This window comes from Chinchilla lanigera, unplaced genomic scaffold, assembly GCF_000276665.1.
Source record: "Chinchilla lanigera isolate Chin_1 unplaced genomic scaffold, ChiLan1.0 scaffold00038, whole genome shotgun sequence".
Classification (NCBI taxonomy): domain Eukaryota; kingdom Metazoa; phylum Chordata; class Mammalia; order Rodentia; family Chinchillidae; genus Chinchilla; species Chinchilla lanigera.
In genome coordinates this window covers 15061176-15084024 of record NW_004955439.1, presented here as the reverse complement: position 1 = coordinate 15084024, position 22849 = coordinate 15061176, and the positions used below count along the sequence as shown (strand labels likewise).

At 38.6% G+C, this 22849-nt stretch overlaps 1 long non-coding RNA gene across 1 annotated transcript in view; it reads right to left on the bottom strand.

Annotated features, from left to right (window-relative positions):
- Window positions 1-6698: 6698 nt before the first annotated feature.
- Window positions 6699-22849, bottom strand: part of LOC102024614 — an 18779-nt gene continuing 2628 nt past the window's right edge. The window contains exons 2-3 of the long non-coding RNA XR_261992.1: window positions 7858-8025; window positions 6699-7013 (exon numbers count right to left, since the gene is read on the bottom strand). This is a non-coding gene — a long non-coding RNA (uncharacterized LOC102024614). The remainder of the gene's footprint in view (window positions 7014-7857; window positions 8026-22849) is intronic.

The following is a 22849-nucleotide window of genomic DNA, read 5'->3' as shown; positions in this document are numbered from 1 at the left end:
ATAAATAAATAACTCTAATTTTTTATTGGTATAAAATTTATGAACCCCAGGTAAATAAGACGTACTCTCACCAGACATGACACTAGCCATGTTTAAGAAATTGCAAAAAAAATGGAAATTATCCCATGCATATTATCTGACCATAGAGCAATGAAATTAAAAATTAATGAGAAAAGAAACCATAGATACTATACAAACATATGGAAATTTTAAAATATACTCTTGAATAATAAACAGGTTACAGAAGAAATCAAGAAAGAAACAAGACAGTTACTATAATTAAATAATAATGCCAGCACAATATACCAAAACCTATGGGAAGCAATGAAAGCAATCCTAAGGGGGAGATTTATAGCTGTGAATGGCCCCACATTACAAAACCAGAGTGAACCTAAGTTCACTGAAGGATTCACTTCAAGTTCCTACAAAATGAAGAACAACCCAAACTCAGAACTAGTGCAAAGAAGGAAATTGTAGAGATCAGAGGAAAAATCAATGAAATTGAGACTATTCCCAAAGTCATTCCTGGAAGCTAGCATTGTGTTACCCTTATTCCAAAACTGGACAGTGATCCAAGCAAGAAAAAGAACTATAGATCATTTCCTTCAGTGAATATAAATACAAGAATCTTTAACAAGATACTGGCAAACAGAATGCAACAAATCGTCAAAAAGATCAGACATCAAGGTTAAGCAGGATTTATCCCAGAGATGCAAGGATGCAAGAAATGTAATACATCACACAAACAAAAGCAAGGACAAAAATAATATAATCATCTCAATAGATTCAGTAAAAGCCTTTGATAAAATTCAACATATATTCATAATTAAACACTGAAGAAAAGAGGTACAGGAGAACCTTAACTCAATCTCATAAAAGCCATTTATGACAAACTTATTGAAAGTTTTCCCTCTAAAATCAGGCACAAAATAAGGATGTCTACTATCACCATGCCTGTTCAACACAGTACTCAAAACACTAACAAAAAAAATCAGGCAAGGAAAAGAACTAAAAGGCACGTGAGACACTGCAGCCCTGTCTTTTCTATCAAAGAACATAATGGAGTGCCTTCATCCTACACTCTAGTCTACCCTAGGCTGCCCTCCGCAAACTCTTACACTAGAGTTGTGAGAAATGCCTGCTTGGTTAAAATTTTAAAAACGTAGCTGCAGACCAAAGATAGCTCCATATCCAAAGACTTTCGTTCCCCATACCCTCTCAGCTCCCACACTTCCTTCCCCTCAGTAACTCCTCAGATCCTCCCCTTGTGCTGCTTAAATTAGCTGTCTTAGTTACTTTTTTCTTGTTGCTGGAACAAAATACCCAACACCCAACATTATGGAAGGAAAGGCTTATTCAGCTTACAGCTGGTGGCGGTTTCAGTCCATACTCAGCTGGTTCCAAGGCAGAGAGGCACATGGCAGAGGGCAACAGTTCATGGTGGTAGAAAACGGCAAAAACAGCAAGAGCAAAAAGGGAGGAGCAGGCGGGGAGAGCAAGCTTTTTTCCCTTCCTTATACTGTATGCAAACTACCCACCCTGGGATAGGTGTAGCACTCACACCCATAATCCCAACATTGGACCACAGATCAGTCGTACACTCTAGAAGCCCACCCCATGACTGCATGATGCTTTGCGGGGACATCCAGACATAAACCATAACATTAGCCAATTGGCATAGACTATGAACCTTCAACCTAACCAATGGAGAAAAGGTCAGCTGCTTCTCCTGCATTAGGGATAAAAATGGCCAACCTCATGCTTGCACCCTTCTGCAGGAATAAAAGCTTTGCCTCATCAAAACCTCTTGTCCTGTGTCTAAGACATTCTTTCCAGTACCTACAATTTGTTTCTGGGGGCTTATTTCCAGCAGGCATATATGCAGGAAAGTAAGAAGCCAAATTATCATTATTTGCAGGTGACATGATCCTCTATGTAGAAGACCCAAAAAAATTCTGCCAAAAGACTCCTAGAATTAATAACCAAATTCAGAAATGTAGCAAAATATAAAATTACCTTCAAAAATTGATAGTGTTCCTGTACATCAATAACAAACTCACTAAGAAAGGCAATCCTCTTGCCTCAGCCTTTCAGAGTACTGAGATTATAGCCGTGCAAACTCTGAACTAAATATTTGCTCTCAAGCCAAAACTCAAGAGGATATAACTTCTTTTTAGCATGTTTTAGGACCTGCACAAAAATCCAGAGCATGGGTGAGAGATTGGGGAAAATCTCAAAACAAACTGAACAAAAACATTCAACCTAGGGAGTAAGCAGGAAGCTTCTTTCCTCTGACACTGGTCAAAACACCCTCACATTCTTGGTAAAAGAACAATGACCCTGGAGGAAGAAAATGGTATTTCTTGAAAGCCCACTTAATCATGTAAATGTAGCCTAAGCCTTAATTCTGTGCAACTGCCTTAGAAGTGTATTCTCTGTCACTCTGCAAACCTATTACTCTGATTAAACTCTGCCTGTACTTTTTACGAATGGCCTACATGTCTTGTTTGAATTCTTTTATCAAAGACATAAAGACCTAAGATATGTGACCGCTCTTTGTAGTGATAGCATCTGGCATTTCCATAAAAAAATATTCTTCCACTGTCATCCTGGAACATCATCTACAGCCTTAGTTTATTCTCTGCAACAAAAATTCTAAAACCTTTTGATCTTAGGATCCCTTATACTCTTAAAAGTTACTGAGGGCTCCGTAGAACTTCTATTTATTGAATGATACCTTATTGTAAACTAAAACTGAGAACATTTAAAAACAATAAACTTTTACCAAAATATATATTTTAAAAGTATTTTCTAAAGCATAACATTGCAAAGAGAAGCAATGTTTTACAATTTTGCAATTCTCTTTAGTATCTATTTTAGCAGAAGAAAGTTGGATTCTTATATTTGTTCTTGCATTCCACCAGTGCAATGTGTTGTTTGGTTAAAGATTATATAAAAAATTCAACTCCACACAGATACATAATTGGGAGGGGAAGAATATTTTAAAAGACTTTTAGATACTAGATAATAACTCTATGCTTGTAGCCTCAATGTGGAGTATGAAACCATAAATCTCTTACATTAGTATCCATTACTCTATCTTAAATTTTGAATGAATCTTTTTCCCATGTGGGTTAGTCAGAATAATGGCCCCAAAGGTAGCTGTATCCTACTCTCCAGAACCCATGAATATGTTCTTTACATGGCAAAAGGGACCTCACCAAATATGATTGTTAAGAGGATCAAAGACATGCCATGTGGAAAGACCCAGCCCATCACTACTGGCTTTGCCAATGAAAGAAAAGATCTATGAACCTGCGAAGGTTGCTGGCCTCTGGGAGCTGGAAAAGACTAAGAAGCAGATTCTCCCAGGAAGCCTCTAGAAAAGAGCTTAGCCCAATCTAACACTTTAATCTTAGTCTACTGGACTGTGTCAGACTTTGAAATTTGGAACTATATGACAGCAGGGTCATCTTGTAAGCCACTGGGTTTGTGGTAATGTGTCAGAGCATCAATACAAAACTATTACACCATGTTTGATTTTTGTGCCATCAGACATCAGTCATATAGTGTCATTATAACCCTACCAGGAAGCCATCTTCACTAATGCCACCACTGAACAGTTCAGAAAATCCTTTTGGATGGGGAAGCTTTTGAGCTCACAGTGGCAGGTACAAACGTTCCAAAATTCCAATTTTCTCTTGAAAATTCCAATTTTATCACCCTCTACAATTTTCGTCACTTGTTTTCATTGAAATGACAGACTAATTGCATTCATTTAAAAAATCATCTAAATCCTGAAGCCTGATTAACCAGCTCATCCATCAGTTGTTTTTCCAAATAAAGGTGGCACTGAGATGGTAGCTCAGCCACCTGAGTGCTTCCAGAGGAAACAACATGACACTTTGGTGTGCAGTGAATGTCTTAGTGCATTTTTTATCTCATAGAATATTAAAAATGTGTACACAAAGGTCAAGTTTTATAAAGTCAATAATTTTTGCCTCCTCATAAAGGACCCTGGTATGTACAGTTGACTTATCTTCCCACTAATGAGTAATGAAGCGGGCAGTGACTGCTGCCACTACATTGGTGCCCCAGTTTCTGCAGTTGTTTGCACCATTAGTCTAAATGTCAACGCTACAAAAGGGCAAAAGACATGTTCAAATTATTACCAAAATAACTGTGACTTTTTCTGACTGGAACTCACCTTCAGTGGTCTGTAGGTCACCTTCACAGAAACTGCTATCTTAGGAGAACATGTCTTTGGTTTGGTTTAATATATATTTTTTATTATAGCTCAGACTCCGTGGGCTTACACATTAACTCAGAGTTTTGTCATGGTAGGAAAAATCTGCAAATTATTTATATCCTACAGAAAATACAACTCTACATGTTATTTTTATTTCCCTGTTGGGACATTAACCAGTTTCACAACTAGCAATCTCATTTTTCTTCTCTCTTCATAAAATAGTTTCTCAGGATATCTCTGAACTAACTTTAGAATCTTGGTATTTTCCACATTAATGATCAAGTATTTGTCCAGCACTTACCTTGTATTTGTGTCCAATTATATATTTTTTTTTTTTTTGGTTTTTTTGTTTTTTCTCTGGTACCGGGAACCGAACTCACGACCTTGCACATCAATTATATTTTAAATTTCTTCAAAATTATAATTTGATAAAAGTTGCCATGAAGTCTTCTGGGAATCACTGACGGTGGGTATTTTGCATGCATCCCTTCATTTCCCAGGAGATGTGGAAGGCACTTGTTGGGGTTAGGGAAGTAAACTGATGCCAGATGGAGGGGTAAGGAGAAGACTTCCTTCAGAAAGATAAATCACCTTTGAGAGACCTCACTTAAATTGGGGTAGGTAGTCCATTATCTAGGGAAGCAGACTCTGCTTGTTGGGAAGATTTAAAATAACACGTGAATCTTGAGACTTTCAGTGAGGTAAATGCTACAAGCATTTCCACGCAGAGTGTGGAAAGTATGGAGGGCTGGTACTCCAGGACAAGCTGAAGCTAAGAGTCAGCCACATAATAACTGAGCTGGGTAGTGGAGAGGAAAGGCTGTCCCTGCGGCAGTTTTGAAATAAGGTCACAGATTATTTGTTTTGTTTTGTTTTGTTTTTGTTTTTGTTTTTCTCCGGTACCAGGAACTGAACTCATGACCTTGTGCTTGCCGGGCAGGCGCTTTTGCCGCTGAGCTAAATCCCCAGCCCCGTAAATGTAAGTACACATATATCATGGTGGAATGATGTTTTCATTATTTATTTATTTATTTATTTATTTATTTATTTATTTTTTGCGGGACCAGGGATTGAACTCACAACCTTGTGCTTGCCAGGCAGGCACTTATGCCACTGAGCTAAATCCCAAGCCCCGGTCACAGATTATTTTACCTCATTTCTGGAAGAGATGAGGTTTATATTTCATCCTCCTGAGTGTGGTTTGGCTGAGACAATTTGAACCACTACACCTGGTCAGAAGTGATCCTGTGGATTGCTGAGAACAAATACTTAGCCCTGGAGCCCTAGGAGGGCATCCTGACTGTGACAGGTAGAAGGAAGCCCAAGCCAAGTGGAAAGGCCACAGGTAGGTGCATCAGGCAGAAGTCTCAGCTCAATCCATTCTTTGGGTTGACCCAAAGACAGAAATATGAGTGAGGAAAACTCTCTGCTCTGGAGCCTTGGTGTTATGCCTTGTATTTAGTTGTCCCCCGCAAAGCCTCATGCAGTCATAAGTACAGATTTTGCAGAGGTGACTGGATCTAGGGGGTGTGATTGATTCATGGTGCAATGCTGGGATTAAGAATGTGTGATTAGAGGGGTGGAGATATAGCTCAGTGGCACAAGTGCCTGCCTGGGAAGTGCAAGGTCCTGAGTTTGATTCCTGGTACCAACAACAACAAAAAAAAGGATGTGTGATTACTAAAATCAGTCCACTGATTGGTCTGGCATCACCCTAATCTCAGTAGCCTAGATAGAATATAAAAGGGTTAGAAAGATGCTGGTAGGGTCTCATGATGCTTTTGCTACCTTGCACATGAACTGTTCTCTTCTTTGACCCCCTCTGCCTTGTGCTGCTCTGCCTTGGACTCAGCCAACTATGAACTGGAACCTCTGCAAACTGTGAGCTAAATAAGCCTTTCTCCCTTTAACTTTGAGTGAGATATTTTGAGTGAGATATTTTGTCTCAGCAAGGAGAGAAAAGTAACTAAGACACTTGGCTCCAGGTACCCCTGATATCTGCCACTTACCCAATTAGAGAAGCCAACCTAATTCTTTCTGGCATTGGATGTGATACAGGAAGTGTACTCAAAGAACTGTACTCTCAAACTTCTAAAACAATTTTGAAAACTTATGTACATGTTTGTAAGTTAACTTTTGAACATTTTAATCATAAGTTCAAGTAGTAGTAAACAGCATGTTTTCTGGTGTATTCTGTATTATAGATGTGTGTCTTAGTCCATTCTGACTGCCATAACAAAAAACTGATGGCTTGTGAACAATAGAAATTTATTTCTCACAGTTCTGCATGTTGGTCTAAAGTCAAAGTGAGTACCGGAGAAAAACCAAAAAAAAATAAAAATAAAAATAAAAAAATAAAGTCAAAGTGACACCAGGTAAGGACATCCTGCTTCGTGTGCATAGAAACCAATGGTCTAACACTGGTTTTTGCAGAAAGAAAGAGCTTTATTGAAGGTTGACTGAGAGGGAGACAGGAAGACTGCTCACATCTGTCTCCAGCTGGCTAGTGAGAAAGGTTTTTCAGATCTTTGGGGGGTATTGGTGAGTCTTGTTGCATGCAGTGTTTTCATTCCTAAGTTTATTCTTTTCATCCTGTATTGTCATTTCATGGTCAGTACCTCTTGATCTTGATTTTGGTCTTTGTGTCTCCAAGCCCTAAATTTAAGCTTCTGTTGGCTTGAGATTTTAGTTCTGTCTAGCTCAGTGTCATCCATAGGTGAGACTTATGGGTTCTTTGAAGAGGAAAACATGTTCTGTAAAATATCTTGCATAACAGTTAGAAATGAGGGATTAGGCAGTAGGAGTGTAAACCAGTGGTAGAGCACTTGCCTGGAACATGTAAGGTTCCAGTTCAAGCCCCAACACTGGAAAAAAAAAAAAGAAAAATGGGGAAATTATTTTTTAAAAACTTGGCCATATGGAAAACAGCTGAGTTCTATTCTGATTTGAATTTTTTTTCAGTTCTGGGGATGGAACCCAGGGCCTCATATATGCCAGGCACTGATGCCACCTACGTCCGATTTGACCTTTTTCTTTTAAGGGAGCAGGGGTGAGGGAGGTGCTCCACAGAGTCAGAGAAGTGGAAAACTACGAAGGGTTGGTTAGAGTAAATAATACTGGCCCAGTTGTGTTTGTTGGCTGGCCACTACCAGAATGAAGATTCTGTCCTCCCCTACATTCTGGGAGACACAGGCCATATAAAACCACACATTTCTATCCTGATGCCAGATGGTACTTCACTTGTATATCCTAAACTGGTTAAAGTAGCCCCACCATCTCTGAGACACCATGGCCAATGTCGCACAGGCTCCAGTTGCCCTTCAAACCAGATATGTTATATCATTTCACCACCCAAGCCTAGTCTGACTTTTTTCCAGTTGGTCACAGCCTGGGATCCAGTGTATAAATCCAGTTTTGCATGTCTTGTGCAATATTTTATTTTGCATATTATATATCAGTAGTGTGCATTGCCATACAATGTAAAAAGGGAAGATCCATCTGAGAACAATGCAAACAAATGTCACACCAACTATAATACCAAATAAACCCTGAAGAGTGACTACTCAAAAAAAAAGTTAAAATCGTAAGTGCCTTTAGCCCATACCTACTAGGAGGTGTTCAAAGTTGCTGGGAAATCAGTGCTCCAGAGGACCTGCTTCCTGCTTCACAGGGTGAGAGAGTAAAATATCTCATTCCAAATATATTTCACTGGCATATTTCAAGTAGTGAAAATGGCAGACCTTCTGCAGACACAGTAGAGACTCTGAAAGACTGGCCTATTGGGAGCAAAAAGAAACTATGGTCAGTAAAAAGCCAGTGGAGTTTGTAAACAGATTTTATGTGACATCCCCTTTTACCTAGGTTTTTCCTGGAAGATGAGAGTGGAGTCAGAGCCATGGTATGTTACTCTCACAGAGTCAGGGTATGTTAGGTACTCTCACTTAGCTAACAGTACATTAGGTACTCTCAATGAGTCAATGGTATATTAGCTACTCTCCCTGAGTCAGTGGTATGTTAGAGTACTCTCTCAGAGAATGCTTCTATTGTCTCAACCAATGTAACATATATGGTACCCACAAAGTATATGTGTAAAGAAAAAGACTAGAGAAGTACTCTGAATAATCTTTCCTTTTACTCATTTTCAAATGTTCTTCAATGAACACATGCTTCTTTTACAAGCTGATATTCATTAATTTTTCTGTATTGGTCAGCTTTCCTGTTGCTGGACAAAGTACCTGAAACTCACAACTGAAAGAAGGAGAAGTTTAATTTTTAGATCACAGTATTAGATGATTCAGTCCATGGTAGGTTGACTCCAAGGCAGGGATATCATGGCAGAAAGCTGTGGTAGAGCAACGTTGCTCACTTTGCTGAGAAGAAAAGCAGGGGAATCTCACCAGCGAGGAAGGGTCATGGACCAGATACTGTCCTCAAGGCCATGTCTATGTTACCCACCCAGACATACCCAGAAGCATCCATCTAGGGACCCTCCAGAGTCCTAGATGGCTCCCAAGCCAATCAAGTTGACAAGCAACATTAACTGTCATGACTGAAATGTCACTTAAGAAATTAGAGTTTAAACAGGCAAAACTGTCCTATCTGTTTTCTCCATGTCAGTGCAATTAAATTCAACCTTTTAGCTGCTCTAGGATGCTGGAAGAAGTAAGACTGAAGGACTAACTAAAAATTAGTCACATAATTCTGACCTAAAGTAAATCAGGCCCCCTTTTTGTCCTGTCCCAGCCAGTGTACATCAGTTGCAGCTTGCACATCAGTTGTAGTATTGCAACAATGTTCAATTTCCTGATTTTGATCATGGTAGTATGTCCTTACAGTGGTCTTATTCTTAGGGAATACACAGTGAAGTATTTCATGGTAAAGGGACTTTATGTTTACAATTTATTTTCAAATAGTTCCAGATACATAAATCAATAGGTCCATAGACAGAGAGATCAACTGATGAAGTCAACACAGCAAAATTGTGATAATTGGAAAATCCCAGTAAATATTTTATTGTAGTGTTGCCTCTTTTCTGTGCTTGAAACTTTTGTCAAAATTAAAAGCTAAAGACATCCACCATGAATATTCCCTACATTAGGAAAGCCCAAGAAATATAACTGATATCCCAAAGTCACACAGAACATAGATCTTTGGTCCAAAGTTCTCATGAAAGCTTGAGATGGGTATTTCTTAAAGATTTTCTTAAAAAGTTTTTGTGATAAAACGAATACGTTGATTTCTTTATATTTTAAAACTAATGTTACCTATCAATTTTTACATTAAAACCTAAATTGCTATTTTGTTTCTTTTTGATGTTAGAGTTGCAAAGTTTCACTGGATGCAGAATTTAGTGCTGCTAAGAAGAGTTGGTAGTCGCTTTGCTACCAGAGAAGGTCCTAGTATTATAGACAGCTGGTTAGGTAGAAATATTATAGGCAGTCAGACAGGGCAAGGCTCTTGAGAGAGTCAATACAAAAGATGAAAACACATTACAACTGTGGCTGGAGGCACATCTGTTGGAGGCCAGGCCTCAAGATAAAGATGGAATGACCAAGCTTACATATTTCACCGAGGGATAAGACAGTGGTAACACCTTGTCCAATGAAGTCCAGATAAATATCAGTGCCTTAGAGCTGTGGTTGCTGTAATTCTCCTAGCAACAGAGGCACCCAATCTGACTTTCTTTTTACTATAATAGGTTTAATAATAACATCTGTAAGCATAAATTTATCTGAAGGCATAGAAGTTCCTCTTTGTTGGGCAGGTTAATGAAAGACACTAAATGTGTCCATCCTATGAAAAATTGCCAGACACATCAGTTCTGTTGAGAGGAAAGGCCTCTGCTACAGGAGAGAAGCTTGTTTCTTCTGCACCAAATGTTCAAGTCATTTAGGTTCCCCAAACTGAATCAATGGCAGCTTTGAGTCCTTAGCCTTCCTGGGCTGCGCTGTTGCCAGCTCTAAAACTGTACTCCAGCGCTGTTCCCCAAACCTGACCTAAGGCCAAAACTCCAGGCTGCAACACTAAGCTGCTGGTATCCCCTGTCAATGTGCAACCTGAGTGAATATCGAAAGGTTATCAAAATTTAGATTAACTTAATCCTGGGCAACAACAGCAACTGGTGCAGACTTGTTGACTGTATTCAGCCAGGAGTAGTTATTATCAGTTATCACTTCTGATGGCACTTCCTATTAGTGATAGCATCAGCGCACCAAGCTTACTTTAGGCAAAGATCTCATTGTATATACACCGCACAATGTGGCAGGACTTCTGTCTTCCAAAGGGAGCCTATGATTATCAGACAACCAATTTCTTAAATACCAGGTTCTAATCACGGAAGAACCAGCCATTCAAATAAAGACACGTTCCTCCTTAAACCCTGCCACCTTTCTACCAAAAAAGGAAGACACTGATGCTGAAAGACATGACTGTAAACAGGTGATTCTCCATAGGTACATAGCCAGAGAAGACTTGTTAGATGCACCCCTTACCAACTCTGATTTGACCCTCTTCTGCAGTGGCAGTTCCTTCATGAAAAGTGGGACAAGAAAGGCAGGGTACGCAGTAGTGGCTCTACATCAGACACTTGAAAGTTCCTCACTTGCCCCTGGGACTAGTGTCCAACTAACAGAACTCATAGCCCTGGTCAGGGCTTTACAACTCAATGAAAGACAAAAAGTCAATATTTACACAGATTCAAAGTATGCTTTGCTAGTATTGCCTGCCCACACAGCCATGTGGAAAGAAAGAAATTATCTAATAGCCAAAGGATTTCCCATAATGTAGCATAAGAAGATAATCTTTTATCATTTGTCTATATGCTCTCCAAAGTGGCAGTTATTTAGTGTAGAGGACACCAAAAAGGAGTTGAAGTATCTCAAGATAAGAAACTGGCTGACGCAGGTGCAAAACAAGCTGTTAAGGGCCCCCACCTTCAGGACCCCTGATCTGGAAGGGTCCTTTGCTCATACTTGACCCAAACATTCTCAGTCAGATAACCAATGTGCTATCTCCCAATGGGTGTCAGTTCCTTCCATCAGAATCATTACAGTCAGATGATGGTAAGCTGTTCCTTCCTGGTGCTAGTTAATAGAAAATTAAGTCTTTACATCAAACCTTTCACTTGGGAAGACACAAGACCCACCGGATGGTCTCAAAGTTATTAATAGGAAAGGGATTCTCTCAGACAATACAACAGACAGTTAAGACATGTGAACTCTGCACAGAAAACAATCTTCTTAAGCAGACCGTGGTCCCTCCAGGTATTCAGAGGCATGGTAAATATCCTGGAGAATATTGGCAGCTCAATTTTACTCATATGCCAAAGAGTAAGGGGGCTCCGGTACCTATTGGTCTGGGTAGATACTTTCACAAAGTGGGTTAAGGTCTTTCCTTGTAGAACAGAAAAAGCATAAGAGGTGATAAAGATTTTGGTCTCAGAAATCAGCCCCAGATTTGTACTTCATAAGTGCTTACAAAGTGATAATGGGCCTTCTTTTAAAGTAACAGTAAGTCACACAGGGTGTCTCTCAGGCACTGAAGATTCTGTATCACTTCATTTTGCATGAAGGCGACAATCATTGGGAAAGGTAGGAAAAAATGAATGAGACTCTAAAGAGAAATCTTCACAAAATGGCTCAGGAAACTCACCTACTGCCTTTAGCTCTTATCAAAGTAAGAAATACACCTCAAATTCCAGGCCTCGGTCCATTTGAAACACTTTATGGGTGCCTTTTTTCTCACTAATGATTTCTCTTTGGGAGAGAAACAGGTGCTTTACTGAAAGATGTCACCTCACTGGCTAAATTCCGGCATACACTTAAACAGCTAATAGAAGTTCAGCCTAAAGAGATGGCAAATTTCATATTCCAACCTGGGGATTTAGTACTGGTAAAGTCTCTTCCCTCATCATTTCCTTCCTTAGGAACAACTTGGGAGGAACCATACAATGATCCTGACAACTCTATCAGCTATTAAGGTAGCAGGCCTGGGAACCAGAGACTGTCACTGAGTATGAGCAACAATCCGAACATTTCTGTGAACCCATGGGGGAGTTAAAATTCTTGTTCAAAAACAAAATAGTCTTCAGATAGCTTATATAAGATGTTACTCATAGCCCTTTTACTAATTACTTTACCACTTAAAGGAGAGGCAATTCCTTTCTAGTGTGGATACAGGAATATGCAGAGTTGTTAAAACAAATATCTAACTATATATGTGGCCTACTTCCCTTGTCAAATACATCAGAGCTTCCTTGGCTGCTATCCCCACTTCAAGGAGATGATTGGAATAAGTTACAAGACTATATTTATGAGAGATGGAATAGTTCTCTGGTTCATAGTTTCGCCCACCATTACAAGGTAACTGAGTGGCCTATAAACTCTGTCTTTCATGATCCTACACATAATTGAATTTTTTCTAAAAATCCCACTGAGACCTCTCCACAGGCACTAGTAGAACTCCTGCTAAGTAAGAGTAATGGTCCTACCATGACAACCAATAATCATAGATATAAAGATGGCTACTTTCAGATATGGGAAGGTTGTATGTAGTTAACTCCAACTATAGGACAAGTCAGTAGAAAGACCCTCTTATTTGGGAAATTAAGAAATCATTCTCGGTTTCATTAGCCTAGCTATACTAAAGCTTGGGATGGGCCCCCCCTTGAGTGGTATATACACACCATAACTTTACAGATCAAAGACTGTTTGCAACAGATTGGTTTAACTGACCTGAAATTAGATGGGAAGCCCCTAGTGGCACTCATTGGTCCTGTGGAACCAATCTGTGGCCCTGATTATCCCTTGGATGGATAGGGAGATGCATGTTGGGATTTGTGTGGTTACAAGGCAGGAGTGTCAAAAATATAGACAAACCTGCATACTTACCCCATCTACAACATCAGTGGCAGAAGAAATGTGTTTCACTGGTATGATCATTTGGCTTCTATCTTTGTCCTTTCCCTCGGACTAGAGGATATCATGCAACATACCGTGGTCTTGGCTAACTACACTCAGTGGGCCTTAAAGTACACATTGACTGGTCTCTTTCTCTCTCTCATACATGAAGAAGTAAAATTTATGAGGCAAACTGTCCTCCAAAATCAGATGGTATTAGACATTCTAACAGCAGCACAAGGGAGATACTTGAGTAATTGTAAAAGATGAATGTTGTGTGCACATTCCTGATCCTTCTGGTAATAACTTGATGGTTGTTCAAGATATTAAATGGCAGGTTAATACTACATCATATTCTGAAATTTTCTGGATCTTCTCCTTACCTTCTTTGTGAAAGGGTATTACGGGCTCTTCCTGTTGGAAACATTTGTTGATTATATTCACAATAGTCTTCTTGATCTTATTATTTGACCCATGCATACTTAACTACTTCTTTGGCCTTGTCTCCTCTAGACTTAAAGCTGTACACCTAACCAAGACAAGAACACTTAATGTCTATTGAGTGCCTTTAGGTAGACTGTCTGTAGAGTATCTCTGATTGTTGATGACAACTACCACCCTGTTCATTCTGAAGAATGGTCATCACACCTTCCCCCCTCAAGGCAGTTAGAGGTATCTCTTTGGTGGGAGGGAATATTATAGACAGCTGAGTTAGGCAGTCAGATAGGGATGGCCCTTCAAGAGACTCAACACAAGTATGAAAACAATTACAACTGTGGTTGGAGCCACATCTGTTGGAGGCCAGACCTCAAGATAGAGATGAAATGACCAGGTCTACATGCTTCCCCAAGTGATATGTGGAAACACCTCATCTAATAAAGTCTAGACAGACATCAGTCACCTCAGTGGGTGACCAAGACTCCTGGACCCATCCATTCCTGAAAAGTTCTTTTTTTTTTTCCATGTACACTTGCTATATGGCATGCTTCCCCATTGGATCAACATTACCTAAGCAGCTATACTTGTAACCTCATCGATCATCGCTTTGCTCCACGTTGTACCCACCTCATGTTTTTGTACCCACCTCGTGATTTTGCTGTATAAAACTTCTAGAAAGTGGGTTCCATAGCAACCCCCTTAGGTCCCCTCCTGTCTGTCTCAGGAGCTGTTTCTCAAAATTTCTTACTCTTAACCTCTGTTTTCCTTAGAATGCATTCTTCGATTTTGGGGAACATGAACCAGGTGTATCTGACATCTAGCAGGTTGGGAGATACATTTATTTCCCCTATATAATCTGAAGGTCCTATATCATTTGGAGATCCCTAAACCCATCTTACCAGTAGAATTAAATTGAAGGCTCACTGACTCCCATTGCAGAAAAAGAATTTTCAGGATGTGTCAGTAGGAGGACAAAGGGATTTATTAGACAGAAATTTAAAAGTTGTACACTCGAAGAAAGAGTGTGGGCCTTGAAGCCAGTGAGGTGCATTATGACCCAGCACTGGCTATGTTTATGGGGCTTGGGAGTATCTTCAAGATTGGCAATCTAGGATGTGTATTTCCACAGTCTGTCATGTTACCCAACAGAATGCAAACCATTTATGTGTGTTTGAAGTTGAGATATGCTGCCCACTAATATGGCTGCTTCCTTACGTGTGGAGATCTGTAATTTACAGGTGAAAAGCATAGATGGCAGAGCCTAATTTATGGGCTCATTCTGTTTTTCAGATGCTTAGGAATTTTTTTGAGTGAGTCTCCTGGAAAAGAAAAAGGCTTGAATAACTTTTGCATCCTGAAGCTGCAGGTTTTGTTTTAAAGTATGTACAATTTTAAAAATCTAAATTCCTTTGTCTCTTTTGTACCTATCTGTCTATCCCCTAGGAATGAGTCAGAGGATAGGGAAATCAAAAACAAGAGAGCCTGAAATATGTCCACTTATACATATATAAAAGAAATTTTAAGAGAGTGAGGGTTTTTTCAATGGGAATATCCTGAATCTGTACATTTTTATTGGGTTTTTTTTTTTTTATTTTTTAGATTCATCAGTAAACTAGCCCAATATTTTATTTCACACACATTCTAGAGGATGAATTTACATTATTTGGAAATTAAAGTAGTATTGGCAGGCAGGGGCTAGGGGAGTAGCTCAGTGTTAAAGTGTGTGTGTGCATGGCTCTGGCTTCAGTTCCCAGCACCAAAAACATTAAAAAGTAGATGAAAGTACTGGCATCTAATTCTTTCAATTAATCCATCTCAATAAGGATAGAATGGCCAGATTCTGCCTAAATGTCAAAAATACTTTAGTAGTGGGTTAAAATGGTGGGTTAACAGCAATTCAAAGTAATTTTAAAAATTATAGCTCTTTAAGTACTAAAGCAGTACATAGCTACGGGAACACTGCGAATGTGTGTTTCTGAGGCTTGAATATACTAGACACTGCTTTGTTACCATGGTTATGATTTTTGAAGCAATCAATTTTGCATAGACACACACTTAGCAACAAGATAATTAAATTCATAAAGAGGGCTAAGTAGTGTGAAATAAATAACAAATTTCTCAGAGAAATAGTAGAGTAGAAGAAACCCACTTTCATATGGCTGTATTATAGCCACTTAGGTCCATATGCTCAGGTGCATTTGCTCACTGCTCACCACCTAGAAGGAGCCCATTTATTTTGGTGAAAAGGAAAAAGCTTCATGCTTTTTTTCAAGCTACCTTTTTCAAGGTAGCTCCAAGGTGGGGCCTCACTTTTCTAGGCTCACTAACTCCCTGTGTACAGGTGTACAGGGATTTTAACAGCAAGGACAGAGGAGGGAGGGAGAATATTATGAGACAATGTTCATCTCCAGGCTTGTTTTGCTCCCAGCCATCTTTAGCTCCATCCTTCCCTGTCCTGTGCAAAGGAAATGCATCCTGACCTCCTGGGGCTACAGTCTTCATATTCCCTCACTTCATGTTGGTCATTTGGTCAACAGGAGGAAGTTTAGAGAAGCCCCTTATTACTTAAAGAAAAAAATCTAACTTTTAGAGTTCAATTTTGTAATGGCCCTTGCATTAGTATTAGTATTCATATTAGTATTTAAGAACATTTAGGGGTGCAGGAGTAGCTCAGGGGTGGTTCACTTGCCTACTAGTGAACCAGTAGTGGGAGGCCCTAGGTTCTAGCCCCAGCACTGCAAAAAACATCAAAGAAGAAAACAAAACAACCAAAACCACAAAACAACCCCAAACCCACCTTATTTGAAGCACAAATTCAATGGACAGTTGATTAACTGATGATATTAGCTATCCGATTCTAAGGTGTAAGGGAGGCAAAATGTCTTCCCTCTTCCCATATTAGATTCTTTGGTCAAGGTGCTGTAAACCAGCCTGGCAAGAGAGGCAAAGCAGAGAAAAGCAAACACATTCACTACCGAGAGCATGCAGCAGGAGCAGGGGAGCACCCAGTGGTGTGTGTGTGCATGTGTGTGTGGTGGCCTACACAGCCTCTTGATGAAGAACAGTAAGTATAAAAGCAGGGACAGAACAAAGAAAAAGCACCTCGAGTATCTATGGCAGCAAAATGGTCAAGGAATGAGTAGAAGATGAGAGCTGGTTAGTGCATCCCTCTGGTGCCCTCCAATGCTAAGGAGGGGCCAGTGTTCTATACAGTGATTAAATATGGAGGGGAAGTGGACACCTTTGTGAATTTGTGTCCTGCTTTTAGGCAAATATGCAGTGGGAAGGTGGTTTCTCAGCAGCTGATGAAAAGCAGTAAGGAGGTGACCCTCTCTGCCTGTTGAACACTGCCCCCTGGTGGCTTTGACTTTGACTATGTCTTGGGAAGATGGAATGATCTTTATTGTCTCTTGCATTCCACATTTCCTTTATTCAACCATTTTATTTTACTTACTTCTGTTTAATTTAACTTAATTAAATGACTGGTATGGTTTCAATATGTCCCTCAAAAGACCATGTGTTAACAATCCCAATTTCATATGCTAACAGTATTTGAAGGTGGGACCTTTAAGCAGAGAGTAGGATTAGATGAAGTTGTAAGCACAGTGCCCACAGTGGCATTAGTGCTTTATAAGAAGAGACCCCTGAACAAGCATGCTTGCTTTGTCTCACCATGTGACATTCTCTGCCATGTTGTGCCGTAACAAGAAGGCCTTCATCAGAGGTTAGCAACTTGACGCTAGACTCCCCAGCCTCCAGGACCAGAAGCTAAACAAACCTCATTCTTTGTAAATTACCCAGTCTATAGAATTCAGTTATAGCAACAGAAAATGAACTACATCAATTACATTCTATAAACACTGGGAGAAAGTAAGTATAAAAAGAGTATGAGATAGGAACCAAGAAGACCTGGGTGCTTAATCTCAGCTGTTTGTACCATGTCCAAAAAAATCATTTTGCTCAGACCATCATGGAGAAAATGAAATTAGGGTGTACATTCAAAATAACTAATACTAGTTAATACTTTTATTATGTCTTCTCTGATCCAGGCATTAAATACTACCTCCCAATCTAACTACACATTCATATATGCACACACAGACACACATAAATGATTTTTATCCTCATTTACAAATGGGAAATTAAGATACATACAGGTTAAGTAACTTGCTATGTCTGATACCCAGGAAAACTAGGGACCCTACAGACCTTGAGTGAGCTGCCCAGGAAGGGTAAAGCTCAATGCTTCACCTGTGATATCCAAATGACAGGATGAAGGAGCAAAATGCAATCTCAGAACTCAAACCCACCCAGGACAAATCCAGGAGACATTGATATAGGAAAAATTGGAAGTCATACACCTGAAATCTCTGAAATGATAGCAACTAAAGTAAACAAACAACTCCATCATGCTATAGAAGAAGTCAGATCAGAAATGATCTCTTAGGTAAAAAAAAGAAATGACAACAATAATGAAAGAATTGCTCAGCACTTCTAAAGAAGACATATATAAAAAATAGGCAAGCATAGGAAAATAATGGAAACATTAAATGAACAATATAGGAAGGAAGTCAAATGCATGGAAGAGATTCAAAGAGATATCCAAGAAATCAAAACTTCCATCAAAAGCTGGCAAAACCACTTGAATGAAGCTGAAGATAGCCTTTCAGATCTTGAAGACACCATTGCAGCTAATGATCACGACAGGAAAGGTCTCTTAAAAATAACAAGGACCCAGGAAATATCAATTTAACAGCTGCAAGACGAGGCAAAGAGAAACAATGTAAGACTAATAGGTGTCAATGAAACAGCAGGAGTCAACACAAATGACATCAAAAGACTATTTGCAGAAGTAATAGCAGAAAATTTCCCAAGCATAGAAAAAGAGTCAGATATTCAATAAGTGAGGCATATAGAAATCCAACTGGCCATAACCAAAATAAAACTACATGCAGATATATAATAATCAAGATCCCAGAAATCCAGCAAAAGAACAGAATATTAAAAGCTGTTAGAGAAAAGAAACATATCACCTACAAAGGAAAGCCTATCAGAATCACAGCAGATTTCTCAACACAAACCATCAAATCAAGAAAAGCTTGGAGTGAAATATTCCAGGTCCTAAAACAAAACAATATCCAACCCAGTTTGATGTATCCTGCAAAACTATCCTTCAAATTTAATGGAGAAATAAAATATTTCCATGACAAAGAACAACTGATGAACTTCATGAGAGCCAAACCCTACAAAGAGTACTAAAAGATATTTGAGAGATAAAAATGACAATTTCAAGAACAACAATAGAAATGAACCACTTAGCAGAGCAAGCAATTAAACAGCGAGTAAAATTAGGAAACCACCAGCAGGTAAATAACATGGCACAGATAAGCCAATATATTTCAGTTGTAACCATTAATGTAAATGGCCTCAATTCACTAATCAAAAGAAGCAAACTGACAGAGTGGATCAAGAAACAAAATCCAACAAGTGCTGTATATAAGAAACACATTCAACTCAAAAGGAAATTCATAGACTGAAAGTCAAAAGATGGAAATCAATCCTTCCTGTAACAGGAACCCAGAAAAAATCAGGGGTAGCTATTCAGTTTTCAGACAACGCAAACTTCAAACCAAGAATGATCAAAAGAGATAAAGAAGGCCTCTAGATCTTTATCAGGGGAAAACTTCAAGAGGAAGAGATAACAATCATAAATATGTATTTATCGAATATGGGAGCACACAACTATATAAGACAAACTTTAATAGATATGAAAAACCAAATAACTAATAACACTTTTGTAATGGGAGGAACTTAACACCCCATTGCCACAAAGAGATAGGTCTACTGGATAAAAAAAAATCAGCAAACAAATAACAGAACTGAACAAAACTTGTGAACAAATGTACTTAGTAGATGTTTACTGAGTATTCCACCCCCACAACATCAGAGCACAAATTCTCCTCAGTTGCACATGGGACTTTCTCTAAAATAGACCACATACTAGCCCATAGAACATGCTTAACTAAATGTAAAGGTATTGAAATTATCCCATGCATATTATCTGACCATAGGGTACTGAAATTGGAAGTTAATGACAAAAGGAACCACAAAAACTTCATAAACACATGGAAATTAAATAATAGCCTCCTGAACAACCATGGGTCACAGATGAAATGAAAGAAGAAATTAAAAAATATCAACAAACAAATGAAAATGTAAATACAACTTACCAGAACCTGTGGGATGCACTAAAAGCAGTCCTCAGAGGGAAGTTTATAGCAGTGAACACACATATCAGGAAAAAGAATGACAACAAATTAATAGCCTAATGCTGTACCTCAAACTTTTAGAAAAAAGAAGAACAAGTCAAGCCCAAAGCCTAAAGACAAGAAGAAATCATAAAGATCAGAGCAGAAATCAATACAATTGAGACGAAGAAAACACTACAAAGAATTAATGAATCAAAGAGTTTGTTCTTTGAAAGCATAAATAAAAGTGATAAACCCCTAGCCAGTCTTATCAAGAAAGGAAAGAAAAAACTCAAATTCATGCAATAAGGAATGAAAGGGATGATATCACTATAGATTCTATAGAAATTCAGAATATCATCAGTACCTACTTTGAAAATCTTTACTCCCATAGGATGGAAAACACAGAGGAAATGGATAGATTCCTAAATACATATGAATTACCAAAGTTGAGTCAAGAAGATATAAAAATCCTGAATAACCCAATGTCAATTAATGAAATTGAAAATATGATTAAAAACCTACCAACAAAGAACAGCTCAGGTCCTGATGGATTCACAGCTGAATTCTATAAAACATTCAGAGAAGATTTAATGCCAACACTCCTCAAACTCTTCAATGAAATTGAAAAGGAAGCAATTCTCCCTAACTCTTTTCTGGAGTCAAGTTTTATACTCATACCAAAATCAGAGAAAGACTCAACCAAAAAAGAGAACTACAAGCCAATCTCCATAATGAACATAGATACAAAGATACTCAATAAAATACTAGCAAACAGAATTCATCAAATCATCAAGAAGCTTGAATTTATCCCAGGATGCAGAGATGGTTCAATATACGCAAATCAGTTATGTAATACATCATATCAACAGAGCCAAAGACAAAAAAAACACAGTCATCTCAATAGATGTAGAAAAAGCTTTTGAAAAAAATCCAAAGCTCATTCATGAGAAAAACCCTACAGAAAATAGGAGTAGATGGTCTTTACTTCAAACCAACAGTCAACATCATACTAAATGGACAAAAACTGAAAACTTTCACTTTAAAATCAGGAACAAGACAAGGATGTTCACTGTCACCACTCCTATTCAACATAGTTCTGGAAACATTAACCAGAGCATTTAGACAAGAGAGAGATATAAAAAGAATAAAAATAGGAAAGGAAGAAGTAAAATTATCATTATTTGCAGGTGACACGATACTCTACATGAAAGGCCCCAAAAATTCCACTAGAAGACTCCTAGAATTAATCAACAAATTCAGTAGCACAGTTGGATACAAAGCCAACACTCAAGATCAATAGCACTCCTATACACAAACAACAAACATGCAGAGAGAAATTAAGGAAGCCATATATTTCATAATAGCATCCAAAAATTGAAATACTTAGGAATCAATCTAACAAAAGAAGTGAAAGATCTATACAGTGAAAACTACAGTAGTGTGAAAGACGAGATTGAAGAGGATATCAAAAAATGGAAAGATATTCCTTGTTCATGGATAGGAAGAACCAACATTGTGAAAATAGCCATACTCCCAAAATTGTTGCACAGATTCAATGCAATCCCAATTAAAGTACATTTAGCATACCTCACAGATCTACAGAAAATATTCCTAAAATTAATCTGGAACCAGAAGAGACCCAGAATAGCAAAAGCAACCCTGGGCAATGATGATAAGTCAGGTGGCATCACAATCCCTGACTTGAAATTATACTACAAAGCTACTGTGATATAAATCAGCATGGTACTGGCTAAAAAGCAGACCTGAGGATCAGTGGAACACACTGGAAATGCAGCCACAACCACAAACACACTCAGCCAGGTCTTCTTTGATAAATGGGCCAAGCAAGTTCACTGGAAGAAAGACAGCCTCTTTAATAAATGGTGCTGGAAGAACTGGCTCACCACATGCTGAATACTGAAACTAGACCCAAGTGTATTACCAGGCACCAAACTCAAGTCAAAATGTATCACAGATCTAAATATTAGAACAGAAACACTAAATCTACTGGAAGAGAGAGGTAAAACTCTTGAAGACACAGCAGTAGGCAGAGAACAAAACCCAAACTGCACAAGAAATACTTCAAAGAATCAACAACTGGGATCTCATTTTATTGAAAAGTCTTTGCACATTGTGAGAAATCACCAACAGAGTAAAAAGAAAACCCACAAATTGAGAAAAAAATTTTAGCCAACTGTCCCTCTGACAAAGGACTTCTATCTAAAACATACAAAGAATTAAAGCAAATCAGCCCCTCCAAATTCAAAGACCCAATCCAAAAATGGGCATCTGAGATGAATACACACTTCTCAGATAAAGAAATACAAATGGTAAATAATTACATGAAAAAATGTTCATCATCATTAGTCATTCAGGAAATGCAAATTAAAACAACACTGAGATTCCATCTCACCCCAGAAAGAATGGCTAACATCCAGAAATCAAGCAATAACAAATGCTGCTGAGACTGTGGGGAAAAAGGTATCCTTCTCCACTACTGGTGGGAGTGTAGACAACCATGGCAATCAGTCTGGAGATTCCTGAATAAACTAGGATTAGAGGTCCCATTCAACTCAGGTATTTCTCTTTTGGGTATTTTTCCAGAGAAAAACAACTACAGACCATACTGATAAGTGAAATAAATCAGACCTGCATGTGTAAACATGGTAGTGTCTCACTAGTGTAATAACCTGAAACAGTAAATAAAATCTAAAAGGTACAATAGATACTGTGAAAGGGAAAGAAACTGCTCAAAAGGCAAGAACAACTGGGATGAGGAAAAAGAAAGAAAGAAAGAAAGAAAGAAAGAAAGAAAGAAAGAAAGAAAGAAAAGAAGAAAGAAAAAGACAGAGAGAGAGAGAAAGAAAAAGAAAGAAAGAAAGAAAGAAAGAAAGAAAGAAAGAAAGAAAGAAAAGAAAGGAAAGAGGGGCTGGGGATTTAGCTCAGCGGCAAAGCGCCTGGCTGGCAAGTGCAAGGTCGTGAGTTCGGTTCCCGGTACCGGAGAAAAACCAAAA